We start from the raw sequence: 15,121 nt of genomic DNA on the forward strand, positions 1-15,121 counted from the left end.
GAAACAGGGCGGACCACGTGAAGGTTGCAATCTCCCACCCCACATACTGTATTAGAAACATAGAAATTAGGTGCAGGAGTAGGCCATTCGGCCCTTCGAGCCTGCACCGCCATTCAATATGATCATGGCTGATCATCCAACTCAGTATCCCGTACCTGCCTTCTCTCCATACCCCCTGATCCCCTTATCCACAAGGGCCACATCTAACTCCCTCTTAAATATAGCCAATGTGGCCTCAACTACCCTCTGTGGCAGAGAGTTCCAGAGATCCACCACTCTCTGTGTGAAAAAAGTTCTTCTCATCTCGGTTTTAAAGGATTTCCCCCTTATCCTTAAGCTGTGACCCCTTGTCCTGGACTTCCCCAACATCGGGAACAATCTTCCTACATCTAGCCTGTCCAACCCCTTAAGAATTTTGTAAGTTTCTATAAGACCCCCTCTCAATCTTCTAAATTCTAGAGAGTATAAACCAAGTCTATCCAGTCTTTCTTCATAAGACAGTCCTGACATCCCAGGAATCAGTCTGGTGAACCGTCTCTGCACTCCCTCTATGGCAATAATGTCCTTCCTCAGATTTGGAGACCAAAACTGTACGTAATACTCCAGGTATGGTCTCACCAAGACCCTGTACAACTGCAGTAGAACCTCCCTGCTCCTATACTCAAATCCTTTTGCAATGAAAGCTAACATACCATTCGCTTTCTTTACTGCCTGCTGCACCTGCATGCCTACCTTCAATGACTGGTGTACCATGACAGCCAGGTCTCGCTGCATCTCCCCCTTTCCCAATCGGCCACCATTTAGATAATAGTCTGCTTTCCCGTTTTTGCCACCAAAATGGATAACCTCACATTTATCCACATTATACTGCATCTGCCAAACATTTGCCCACTCACCCAGCCTATCCAAGTCACCTTGCAGTCTCCTAGCATCCTCCTCACAGCTAACACTGCCCCCCAGCTTAGTGTCATCCGCAAACTTGGAGATATTGCCTTCAATTCCCTCATCCAGATCATTAATATATATTTTAAATAGCTGGGGTCCCAGTACTGAGCCTTGGGGTACCCCACTAGTCACTGCCTGCCATTGTGAAAAGGACCCGTTCACTCCTACTCTTTGCTTCCTGTTTGCCAGCCAGTTCTCTATCCACATCAATACTGAACCCCCAATGCCTTGTGCTTTAAGAATGCTTTATTGAATTAACATAATAATGAATCGCCCATTGGTGGGATTATTAACTCAAGTATGTTGGTGTCAGGAACTTTTAGATGAAACAATCTTAGTATCTGCCCTTTGATACCATGGGCTCCCATCTTCCTTAGCAACCTCCCATGTGGCACCTATCAAAGGCTTTCTGAAAATCTAGGTGCACAACTCCTTTGTCCTGCTATTTACTTAATGGAATTCCAGCAAATTTGTCAAGCAAGACCTCCCCTTCACAAAGGCATGATGACTTAGGCCTGTTTTATCGTAAACTTCTAAGTAATCCGTAACCTCACCCTTTATAATGGACTAAAATCTTACCAACCACCGAAGTCTGACTAACCAGCCTATAGTTCTCACTATTCTGCTTTTCTCCCTTCTTGTGCAGCGGAGTAATATTGGCAATTTTCCAATCATCTAGAACCACTCCTGACTAGTGCTTGAAATATCACTACCAATGCCTCGACAATCTCCAAAGCCACCTCTTTCACAGGGTGCAGTCCATCTGGTCCAGGTAACGTATCCAAAAGCATGCAGGCACAGCAGGCAGTGAAGAAAGCGAATGGCATGTTGGCCTTTACAACACGATGAATCGAATATAGGAGCAAAGAAGTCCTTCTGCAGTTGTACAGAGCCCTAGTGAAACCACACCTGGAGTATGTGCAGTTTTGGTCCCACAATTTTGAGGAAGGACATTCTTGCTATTGAGGGAGTGCAGCGTAGGTTTATAAGGTTAATTCCTGGGATGGCGGGACTGTCGTATGCTGAGAGAATGGAGCAGCTGGGCTTGTACACTCTGGAGTTTAGAAGGATGAGAGGGTATCTCATTGAAACATATAAGATTGTTAAGTGTTTGGACACGCTAGAGGCAGGAAACATGTTCCCGATGTTGGGGGATTCCAGAACCAGGGGCCACAGTTTAAGACTAAGGGGTAAGCCATTTAGAACAGAGACGAAGAAACATTTTTTCTCACAAGAGAGTGGTGAGTCTGTGGAATTCTCTGCCTCAGAGGGCGGTGGAGGCCGGTTCTCTGGATGCTTTCAAGACAGAGCTAGATAGGGCTCTTAAAAATAGCGGAGTCCGGAGATATGGGGAGAAGGCAGGAACAGGGTTCTGATTGGGGATGATCAGCCATGATCACATAGAATGGCGGTGCTGGCTCGAAGGGCCGAATGGCCTACTCCTGCACCTATTTTCTATTTCCATCTTCAGCCCTTTCAGCTTACCAAGAACCTTCTCCCGAGTAATAGCAATCCTCTCCAGTTACTTTCTTACTACAGATGTTACGCTTACTGGTTTATAATTCCAGATTTTTTGTTGCAGCCCTTTGTAAATAAAGGTGCAATATTCACTCCAGTCTTCAGAGACTTCACCCATGTCTAACGATAATCCATATATGACAGTCAGAATGCCTGCAATTTCTTCTCTAGTTCCCACAGGAAAGAATATTTAAATAGAGAAGGTACACAAAAATGCTAGAGAAACTCAGCGGGTGCAGCAGCATCTATGGAGCTGGAATAAGGAAATAAGCAACGTTTCGGGCCAAAACCCTTCTTCAGACTGATGGGGATGGGGGGGAGAAGGAAGGAAAAAGGGAGGAGGAGGAGCCCGAGGGCGGGGGGATGAGAGGAGACAGCTCGAGGGTTACGGAAGGGGAGGATACAGCAAGGGCTAGCAAAACTGGGAGAATTCAACGTTCATGCCATCCGGACGCAAGCAACCCAGGCGGAATATGAGGTGCTGTTCCTCCAATTTCCGGTGTTGCTCACTCTGGCAATGGAGGAGACCCAGGACAGAGAGGCCGGATTGGGAATGGGAGGGGGAGTTGAAGTGCTGAGCCACCGGGAGTTCAGGTAGGTTATTGCGGACTGAGCGGAGGTGTTCGGCGAAACGATCGCCCAACCTCCGTTTAGTCTCCCCGATGTAAATCAGCTGACATCTAGAGCAGCGGATGCAGTAGATGAGGTTGGAGGAGATGCAGGTGAACCTCTGTCGCACCTGGAACGACTGCTTGGGTCCCTGAATGGAGTCGAGGGGGGAGGTGAAGGGACAGGTGTTGCATTTCTTGCGGTTGCAACGGAAAGTGCCCGGGGAGGGGGTGGTACGGGAGGGAAGGGAAGAATTGACAAGGGAGTTGCGGAGGGAGCGGTCTTTGCGGAAGGCAGGCATAGGGGTAGATGGGAAGATGTGGCTAGTGGTGGGGTCATGTTGGAGGTGGCGGAAATGGCGGAGGATTATTTGTTGTATAGAGAAGGACTTGTTTCTTCAAACAGTTGAGATCCAACGAAGATAGACACAAAATGCAGTAGTAACTCAATGGGTCAGGCAGCATCTCTGGAGAAAAGGAATAGTTGAGGGTAGACACAAGTGCTGGAGAATCTCAGCGGGTACAGCAGCATCTATGGAGCAAAGGAAATAGGCAATGTTTCAGGTCGAGGCTCGAAACATCATCTATTTCTTTCCTCCAGAGATGCTGCCTGACCTGAGTTATTCCAGCATTTTGTCACTGTCTTTGGTGTAAACCAGCATCTGCAGTTCCTTCACAGACGAGATACAACCCCAGATAAGATCAGTATATAAGATCAGGATTTTTTATAGGGGGACTGTCGAGAGCACATTGACCTACGGCATCACTTCCTGGTTCGGGAGCTGCAAGGCGTACGAACGGAACCAACTAGACAGGATAGTGAACACCGCCAGCAGGATTATTGGTGCTCCACTCCCCTTCCTGCTGAACATACACAGGAAGAGATGTATCAGCAGAGCCATCTCCATCATCAAAGACCCTTACCACCCATTGCATGACATTTTCTCCATCCTGCCATCTGGGAAGAGGTACAGGAGCATTAGCTGCAAAACCAGCAGGATGCTCCTCAGCTTCTTCCCACAGGCTATAAGACTGCTAAATGGACTTTGCCCCCTGCCAAGTATCGCGCACAAACCCCCACACTGCAGCAGAGCCACTGTTGTGCCGCTGCCGGTCGGAACGCCTGTTGAATGTTTAGTAGAGTGTTAAATTTGTTCATGACACGTATTTTTTTTTATTTCTATTTATTTTTCATGCACACTCAATGGACACTGGTTGAGCAACGTTTTTTTGTTTCCTCTGGGTATGCGAATACTCAGGAAATGACAATAAAGATATACTATACTATACTATATACTACTATACTATACTATATAATAGAGCAAAAGGTGGCTTTTAAAGAGTTAAGTTGAGCATTCTCTGTTTATTACCACAAGGGGGAAATGGAGGACTGACAAAGTCAGTGCTAATGAAATAGATGTGTGGGAAGGAACTGCAGAAGGGTCTTGACCCGAATTGTCACCCATCCCTTCTCTCCAGAGGTGCTGCCTGGCCTGCTGAATTAGTCCAGCTTTTTGTGTCTTATCTAATGAAATAGATTCCAGTTCTACATTGGGTAAACCAAGACAGAACCTGCAAAGTAAATGATGAGGCCATGGGACATGTTGCAGAACAGAGAGACCCAAGGTATGTAGTTCCATGAATGTAGGTAAGAAGGAACTGTAGATGCTGGTTTACGCAGAATAATAGACACAAAATGCTGAGTTATCCCAGTATTTTGGGTCTATCTCCCGTGGGAGTAGGTGGAAAGGGAGGTGAAGCAGACATTAGGCACACTGAATCAAGAGTTTTTCACTGCACGTCGGTACACGTGACAATAAACAACACTTTCTTTCATCAGTCAATGGACTTGGGTTACAGCTGTACAAGTCATTGGTGAGCCCACACTTGGGGAGCACTGTGTATTGTTCTGGTTGTCCTGCTATAGGAAGGATGTCATTAAACTGGAAACGGTGCAAAGAAGCCCGTCGATGATGTTACAAGACCCGGAGGGTTTGTTGTAAGGAGAGGCTGGATAGGCTAGGACTTTTATCACTACAAATGTTTACAATATCATGAGGCACGCAGAATAGGTGAACAGCCACAGTCTTTTCCCCAAGGAAGGAGAGTTGGAAAACTAGAGGCCATAGGTTTACAGTGGGAGGGGAAAAGATTAAAAGGAACCTGGGGGGCAACAGTTTCACACAGAGCTGGGTATATGGAGCGAGCCGCTAGAGGAAGTGGTTATAATTTCACATTTAAAATACACTTGGGCAGGAAAGCATGGATGCAGAAGGCCTGGAGGGATATGGGTTCGATTCAGGCAGGTAATAATAATAATAATAAATTTTAGTTATGGGCGCCTTTCAAGAGTCTCAAGGACACCTTACAAACATATAGCAGGTAGAGGAAAAACATGTAAGGGGAATGAAATAAATAGTAGAGACATGACTAGTACACAAAGTAAAGACAGAATTCAATACAAAACACAGTATGAGGCAATTAATGCACAGATGAAAAGGGAGGGGGACGTGGGGCTAAGGATAGGCAGAGGTGAAGAGATGGGTCTTGAGGCGGGACTGGAAGATGGTGAGGGACACGGAATTGCGGATCAGTTGGGGGAGGGAGTTCCAGAGCCTGGGAGCTGCCCTGGAGAAGGCTCTGCCCCCAAAACTGCGGAGGTTGGACTTGTGGATGGAGAGGAGACCGGCTGATGTGGATCTGAGGGACCGTGAGGGTTGATAGGGGGAGAGGAGGTCAGTGAGATATGGGGGGGCCAGATGGTGGAGGGCTTTGTAGGTGAGGATCAGGATTTTGTAGGTGATCCTGTGGGAGATGGGAAGCCAGTGAAGTTGTTTGAGGACTGGAGTGATGTGATGCCAGGATTTGGTGTGGGTGATGAGTCGGGCGGCTGCGTTCTGGACCAGTTGGAGTCGGTTGATGTAGGTGGAGCTGATGCCAAAGAGAAGTGAGTTGCAATAGTCCAGTCGGGAGGAGATGAAGGCATGGATGAGTCTTTCAGCAGCGGGAGGTGAGAGAGAGGGTCTGAGTTTGGCGATGTTGCGGAGATGAAAGAAGGAGGTTTTAATGACATGGCGGATGTGAGGCTCAAGGGAGAGGGTGGAATCAAAGATCACGCCAAGGTTGCGGGCCTGGGGAGATGGGGAGACAGTGGTGCCGTCGATGGTGAGAGTGGGGTTATTGATTTTGCTGAGTGTGGCTTTGGAGCCTATGAGGAGGAATTCTGTCTTATCGCTGTTGAGTTTGAGGAAATTATGTTGCATCCAGGTTTTTATAGCTGACAAACAGGAGTTGATATGGGAGAGGGGGTGGTTGTGGGGGGGATTTGGTGCCGAGGTAGATCTGGGTGTCATCAGCGTAACAGTGGAAGTCCAGGTTGAAGTGGCGGAGTATCTGACCAAGGGGGAGGATGTAGATGATGAAGAGGAGGGGGCCGAGTACGGAGCCTTGGGGAACGCCTTGAGTGACTGTGGCTGTAGCAGAGGTGTGGTTGTGGAGAGAGATGAAGTGGGATTTGTTGGAAAGGTAGGAACGGAGCCAGCTGAGTGCAGAGCCTTCAATGCCGAGGTCTTTGAGTCTGGTGAGCAGGATGTTATGGTAGGGTTAGTTCAGTTAGTTAACCTGGTCAGAATGAGCGAATTTGGCCAAAGGGCATGTTTCCATACTACATAGCTGTATGACTCTCTGTTCGTGACTCAAAATGGCACCCAGGGGGTATCTTGGAAGCAAGAGAATTGTATTCCATGGCAACATTTTAATCACATGCATTCATTGCCTTACTAATGCAATTGTGCCCTGTCAATACAAATAATGGAGGCCTTAAACCCTAGTGACTACAGAAAGACATGCTTAAGTTTATTTTGGTTTAGAGACAAACGCCAGAAAAAGGCTCTTCGGTCCACCGAGACCTCGCCAACCAGCGGTCCCCATACACCAACACTCTCATACATGCCAGGGACAATTTACAATCTTTACCAACGCCAATTTGGTGGCAAAAACAGGAATGTAGACTTTTATCTGAATGGTGGCCGATTAGAAAAAGAGGAGATGCAACGAGACCTGGGTGTCATGGTACACTAGTCATTGAAAGTAGGCATGCAGGTGCAGCAGGCAGTGAAGAAAGCGAATGGTATGTTAGCATTCATAGCAAAAGGATTTGAATATAGGAGCAGGGGGGTTCTACTGCAGTTGTACAGGGTCTTGGTGAGACCACTCCTGGAGTATTGCGTACAATTTTGGTCTCCTAATCTGAGGAATGACATTCTTGCCATAGAGGCAGTACAGAGAAGGTTCACCAGAATGATTCACGGGATGTCAGGACTGTCATATGAAGAAAGACTGGATAGACTCGGCTTGTACTCGCTAGAATTTAGAAGATTGAGGGGGGATCTTATAGAAACGTACAAAATTCTTAAGGGGTTGGACAGGCTAGATGCAGGAAGATTGTTCCCGATGTTGGGGAAGTCCAGAACAAGGGGTCACAGTTTAAGGATTAGGGGGAAATCTTTTAGGATCGAGATGAGAAAAACATTTTTCACACAGAGAGTGGTGAATCTCTGGAATTCTCTGCCACAGAAGGTAGTTGAGGCCAGTTCAAAGCTCCAAGAGCATCTCCAACCTCAGTGATGAAGGAGCCTTGGAGTGCGAGTCTCAAAGACTTGGCTGACGCATTTGCAACCATCCTCAGAGTTGCCAAATGGTGAATCCATCTTGGCTTCCTCCCAGAAACCAGTCTTCACAAATTCAATTCATTACGCCCGATTCCAAGAAATAGCCGAGTGCATTAGAGAGCTCAAAGCTGTGGAATCCTGGCTGCATGTACTGAAATAAGACTAGCGCTCCTGAGTCGCATTGCCTCCAGCCAAGTTGTTTCAACACTGGTCACTACCCAACAGCGGGGCAAATTGCCCAAGTGTATCCTTCCAGCCAATCCATTCTCGCTAATCGCTCTCCCATCTGTCGACCGTGATGGAAAGAGCCTTCAGCCTTTGCTATCATACCAACGCCGACTAATATTCTTAGCACCTCCCAGTCTGGATTCTTCCAGAACCACCTGGCTCCAGACCTGGCTCATTGCAAATTTGGACCAAAATGCACAAATGAGCTGAATTCCAAACATGAAATAGAAGCGGAGCATAAAAATAAACTCTGCAGGAAGGAGCTGCAGATGCTGGCTTACACTGAAGAGAGACACAAAATGCTGGAGTAAGTCAGCGGGACAGGCAGTGACTTCCACCATTCTACATTTCCTTGATCATCCACCCCTTTGATCTGTGTTTTCACACCTTACCATTTCATATCTCCATGTCTCCCCCTAGCCCTGACTCAAGTTCAAATTCAAGTGAGTTTATTGTCATGTGTTCCTGATAGGACAATGAAATTCTTGCTTTGCTAATGCATTTCGTTGTCTCACAACAGAACATTAAAATTGAAGTAGGTACATAGTAGGTACACAAAATTGCTGGAGAAACTCAGCGGGTGCAGCAGCATCTACGGAGCGAAGGAAATAGGCGACGTTTCGGGCCGAAACCCTTCTTCAGACCCGGCCCGAAACGTTGCCTATTTCCTTCGCTCCTTAGATGCTGCTGCACCCGCTGAGTTTCTCCAGCAATTTTGTGTACCTTCGATCTTCCAGCATCTGCAGTTCCCTCTAGAACATAGTAGGCATTTACTACTCTCAGTCTGAAACATAGAAGATAGGTGCAGGAGTAGGCCATTCGTCCCTGCGAGCCTGCACCGCCATTCAATATGATCATGGCTGATCATCCAACTCAGTATCCTGTACCTGCCTTCTCTCCATACCCCCTGATCCCTTTAGCCACAAAGGCCACATCTAACCCCCTCTTAAATATAGCCAATGAACTGTGGCCTCAACTATCTTCTGTGGCAGACAATTCCAGAGATTCACCACCCTCGTTTTCTCATCTCGGTCCTAAAGAATTTCCCCCTTATCCTTAAACTGTGACCCCTTGTTCTGGACTTCCCCAACATCAGGAACAATCTCCCTGCATCTAGCCTGTTCAACCCCTTAAGAATTTTGTAAGTTTCTATAAGATCCCCCCTCAATCTTCTAAATTCTAGCGAGTACAAGCCGAGTCTACCCAGTCTTTCTTTATATGAAAGTCCTGATCATCGTTTCCTTGATCATTGTTCCCTTTGATTTGTGTTTTCACACCTTACCCTTCCATATCTCCATGTCTCCCACTAGCCCTGACTCTCAGTCTGAAGAAGGGTGCCGACCCGAAACTTCATTCATTCCTTCTCTCCACGGATGCAGCCTGACCTGCTGAGTTACTCCAGCATTTTGTGTCTATCTTCACAAACATAAACAGCAGGTTGAGCCGTACCTGTCAACGTAAGGGGGTCAATATTTTGAGTCAAGATAAGTATACTTCTCAATCCTGATTCAGGGCCTCGACGAAGTATCGACCATCCATTTGCCCAAAATGCCCAACTTGGCTGGCATAGATAGTTGGGCCAAAGGGCCTATTTCAATGCTGTGGAGCTTTAGATTTTTTTTTGATTTAGAGACACAGCGTGGAAACAGGCCCTTTGCCCACCGAGTCTGCACTGACCAGCGATCACCTCTTGCACTAGCAGTCTCCTACAGAATAGGGAAAATTTACAGAGGGCAATTAACTTACAAACCTGCACGCCTGGAGTGTGGGAGGAAACCAGAGCACCCGGAGAAAACCCAAGCGGCCACAGGGAGAACGTACAAACACCGTACAGACAGCACCCGTGGTCAGGTTTGAAGCCGGGTCTCTGGCGCTGTAAAGCAGCAACTCTACCGCTGCGCCACTGAGCTGCGCTTTAGCTCCATGACACTACGTGCATTTTGAAGTGTAGCCACTGGTCTAATGCAAGAAATCTGGCAGCCAATTCACATGGATGAGGCTTCCCAAAATAGTGATGGGCTAATGTCCAGGCAGTCCATGGTGAGCTGAAGCCTAAGTATTGAACGGAGAAACACGGACAAGAAGGGTCTCGACCCGAAAAGTCACCCATTCCTCCTCTCCAGAGATGCTGCCGACCCCACTGAGTTACTCCAGCATTTTGTGTCTATCACAAGGACAAGATGCTGGTTTGTGAAAGAAAGACACAAAGCGCTGGAGCATCTCTGGAGAACATGGATATTTGACGTTTCTGGTCGGGACCTTCTTCATTTTGACAAAGAGGGTGGCGAGTAGTTGGAACGCCCTGCTAGGATTAGTGGTTGAGGCTGAGATAACAGCAGCGTTTAAGAGGCTGTTGGATATGCACATGGATATGCAGGATATGAAGGGGTATGGATTATGCACAGATAGATAAGGGATGGTCTTGATATTATGTTTGGCAAAGACAATGCGTGTCGAGTTTACACTACATGCTGCCTTTACACTTCACGCCACCTCGGCAAGACCACCAGGCCAATCGTGGACAATCTCACCACAGTCACTCCCTCTTCTCCCCTCTCCCATCAGGCAAGAGGTGCAGAAGTTTGAGAACGCACAACGCTTGGTAACAGGCAAAAATGACCGGCTCCCTTTAGAAACATAGAAACATAGAAAATAGGTGCAGGAGTAGGCCATTCGGCCCTTCAAGCCTGCACCGCCATTCAATATGATCATGGCTGATCATCCAACTCAGTATCCCGTACCTGCCTTCTCTCCATACCTCCTGATCCCCTTAGCCACAAGGGCCACATCTAACTCCCTCTTAAATATAGCCAACGAACTGGCCTTGACTACCCTCTGCGGCAGAGAGTTCCAGAGATTCACCACTCTCTGTGTGAAAAAAGTTCTTCTCATCTCGGTTTTAAAGGATTTCCCCCTTATCCTTAAGCTGTGACCCCTTGTTCTGGAATTCCCCAACATCGGGAACAATCTTCCTGCATCTAGCCGGTCCAACCACTTAAGAATTTTGTAAGTTTCTATAAGATCCCCCCTCAATCTTCTAAATTCTAGCGAGTACAAACTGAGTCTATCCAGTCTTTCTTCATATGAAAGTCCTGACATCCCAGGAATCAGTCTGGTGAACCTTCTCTGTACTCCCTCTATGGCAATAATGTCTTTATCATGGATACTTTTGTGCATATCTTTCATTCATTTGTTCTATATCTCTTTACATCATCTCTCGTTTCCCTTTCCCCTGAGCCTCAGTCTGAAGAATGCTCTCGGTCTGAAACTTCACCCATTCCTTCTCTCCAGAGATGCTGCTTGTCCCCGCTGAGTTACTCTTGCATTTTGCTTCCATCTTCAGTTTAAACCAGGGTCTTCAGTTTCTTCCTACACAACAGAATCAGGGTCAGGGTTAACATCTACAGAGCGGTCCTGACCTACCATCTACCTCATTTGAGACCCTCGGACCATCTTTAAATTGACTTTATCTTGCACTAAACGTTATTCCCTTTATCATGTATCTGTACACTGTGGACGGCTCGATTGTAATCATGTATTGTCTTTCTGCTGACTGGATAATTACACGCAACAAAAGCTTTTCACAGTACAAGTGACACTTAGAAACGAAACTAAACTGAGGGCCTGTTCTCCGTTCTTTGTTCTGTCCCATTTTGTGCTCTATGTTCAGACTTGTCTTTGGGTCGGGATCCTCTTTGGGTAGAGCTGGAATTTTGTTTATATATATCTTTGAGTTTCAGAGTGCAGCAGCCCCAGTGCTGGAACATCCAGGCTAACCTCACACACGCAGAGACCACATAAATCATCCATCTCAGAGCGGCGTTGAAACCATTTGCCAATTCCACCGCAAGGCTCCTGAGGGAAGTAGGAGTCAGCGGGCAGGCACAAAGGAGGACAATAAAAGAACTTGCCAATGCCACTGAATGGAGCAGTCACTGGCTGTGGCTGAAGAGGAACGATGCTGTCTGGGCTGCCACGTGACCATCTAGAGGCTAACCATAAGACACACACCCAGGTCTGATCACCCTGCGGTGGGCCTGCCTCGACTGAGGGAGTCTTGTGGTAAAAGGCCGAAACGCCCAGTGCCGTTGAGGTACACAACTGAAGATGTGTCTTAAGTGGTCTTAAGGGATTGGACAGGCTAGATGCAGGAAGATTGTTCCCGATGTTGGGGAAGTCCAGAACAAGGGGTCACAGTTTAAGGATAAGGGGGAAATCTTTTAGGACCAAGATGAGGAAAACATTTTTCACACAGAGGGTGTGTGAATCTCTGGAATTCTCTGCCACAGAAGGTAGTTGAGGCCACAGTTCATTGGCTATATTTAAGAGGGAGTTAGATGTGGCCCTTGTGGCTAAAGGGATCAGGGGGTATGGAGAGAAGGCAGGTACAGGATACTGAGTTGGATGATCAGCCATGATCATATTGAATGGCGGTGCAGGCTCGAAGGGCCGAATGGCCTACTCCTGCACCTATTTTCTATGTGTCTGATTGTTAGCAAATTCACCTAGTGGTCATAACCAAGAATGTCAATTGTAGTGAAATCATAGGGATTGTAACATCCAGTCCTACTAATTAATCTTGTAAAGTGTTGCTAACCACCGGCTCCCAGATTGATAGCTACTACATTTTTCAAGCCGTTCCTCAAACGAAAGGGAAATAAATCATAGTTTTATGATTTCAGGAGTTCCTTCGCCATAAGTTCCACACTTGAACGGCGCCTCCTTTATAATTAAGACAGCATCGCTGTCTCAGAGTGGTGAAAGACTAATATGTAACATAAGGAGGTGTGTTTCGAATTAGAACCTACCCGGGTTTGTTTTTCCGATAGGGCATTTTCCTCCTTTCCCTTCAGGGCAGGGGTTTGATTGTTTGTAATAGATCAGATTACACACCGTAGTTTACCGGCGATCCTCTGCAGTTTATTGTTCCCACAATTAGTCAAAATTAGCTCCAGCAATTAAGAACAGCTTTATGTGAAACGTCTTACTAAACCTTCGCTTTGAACTAAAATATTGCAATCTTCAAAAATAAATTTATATGTTACTAATTTAAAGAAATTGTATTTCCGTGAATACACTCATTCTATCTTTTGATTCTTGTATGTCTTCTGGTATCTTGAGATCTTTGCCATGGGCAGAATGCACAATATTCAGAATGTAGAGAGAGTACAGAGGAGATTTACTAGAATGTTGCCTGGGTTTCAACAACTAAGTTACAGAGATAGGTTGAATAAGTTAGGTCTTTATTCTCTGGAGCGCAGAAGGTTAAGGGGGGACCTGATAGAGGTCTTTAAAATGATGAGAGGGATAGACAGAGTTGATGTGGACAAGCTTTTCCCTTTGAGAATAGGGAAGATTCAAACAAGAGGACATGACTTCAGAATTAAGGGACAGAAGTTTAGGGGTAATATGAGGGGGAACTTCTTTACGCAGAGAGTGGTGGCGGTGTGGAATGAGCTCCCAGTGGAAGTGGTGGAGGCAGGTTCATTAGTATCATTTAAAAATAAATTGGATAGGCATATGGATGAGAAGGGAATGGAGGGTTATGGTACGAGTGCAGGCAGGTGGGACTAAGGGGAAAAAAAAAATTTGTTCGGCATGGACTTGTAGGGCCGAGATGGCCTGTTTCCGTGCTGTAATTGTTATATGGTTATTTATATGGTATGTACTGTACCAATCCTTAGAGACTCTTGAAATTGTCAATTAGGTCATTTTAAGAACCGGGTTTTCTTAAAATGTACTTGGCAAGGGTGGCACGCACGGTGGCTCAGCGGTAGAGTTGCTGCCTTACAGCACCAGAGGCCCGGGTTCCATCCTGACTACGGGTGCTGTCTGTATGGAGTTTGCACGTTCTCCCCGAGACCTACGTGGGTTTTCTCCGATTGCTTCGGTTTCCCCCCACATTCCAAAGACGTACAGGTTTGCAGGTTAATTGGCTTGGTGAAATTGTAAATTGTCCCTAGCGTGTGTAGGGTAGTGTTAGTGTGCGGGGATCGCTGTTTAGCGAAGTGGGCCGAAGGTCGTATTTCCGTGCGGCATCTCTAAACTAAACTGAAGAAGGGTCTCGACCCGAAACGTCACCTATTGATTCTCTACAGAGATGCTGCCTGACCCGCTGAGTTACTCCAGCTTTTTGTGTCTACACAATGAGAGAGTTCAAGTTTCAAGTCAAGTGAGTCAAGTGTCAAGTGAGTTTATTGTCATGTGTCCCTGTATAGGACAATGAAATTCTTGCTTTGCTTGAGCACACAGAACATAGTAGGCATTTACTACAAAACAGATCAGTGTGTCCATATACCATGATATAAATATACACACACATGAATAAATAAACTGATAAAGTGCAAATAACAGAAAGTGGTTATTAATAATCAGAGTTTTGTTCGAGCCAGGTTTAATAGCCTGATGGCTGTGGGGAAGTAGCTATTCCTGAACCTGGTTGTTGCAGTCTTCAGGCTCCTGTACCTTCTACCTGAAGTTAGCAGGGAGATGAGTGTGTGGCCAGGATGCTGTGGGTCTTTGATGATACTGCCAGCCTTTTTGAGGCAGCGACTGCGATAAATCCCCTCGATGGAAGGAAGGTCAGAGCCGATGATGGACTGGGCAGTGTTTACTACTTTTTGTTGTCTTTTCCTCTCCAGGGCGCTCAAGTTGCCGAACCAAGCCACGATGCAACTGGTCAGCATGCTCTCTACTGTGCACCTGTAGAAGTTAGAGAGAGTCCTCCTTGACAGTCCGACTCTCCGTAATCTTCTCAGGAAGTAGAGGCGCTGATGAGCTTTCTTGATAATTGCATTAGTGAGTTGGACAAAGCCTCAGCAAGGTTGGGTGGCACGGCGGCGCAGTGGTAGAGTTGCGGCCTTACTGCGCCAGAGACGTGGGTTCCATCCTGACTATGGGTGCTGTCTGTACGGAGTTTGTACGTTCATCCTGTGACCTGCGTGGGATTTTGCCGAGATCTTCGGTATCCTCCCACACTCCAGCTTTGCACGTTGATTGGCCTGATATAAATGTAAAAATTGTCCCTGGTGTGTGTAGGATAGTGTTAGTGTGCGGGGATCGCTGGTCGGCGTGGGTCGGTGGGCTGAAGAGTCTGTTTTTGCGCTGTATCGCTAAACTGAACTGAACTAAACTAAATTAATCTCTCCATGG

This window comes from Leucoraja erinacea, unplaced genomic scaffold (genome assembly GCF_028641065.1).
Source record: "Leucoraja erinacea ecotype New England unplaced genomic scaffold, Leri_hhj_1 Leri_56S, whole genome shotgun sequence".
NCBI classification, from domain to species: Eukaryota; Metazoa; Chordata; class Chondrichthyes; order Rajiformes; family Rajidae; genus Leucoraja; species Leucoraja erinaceus.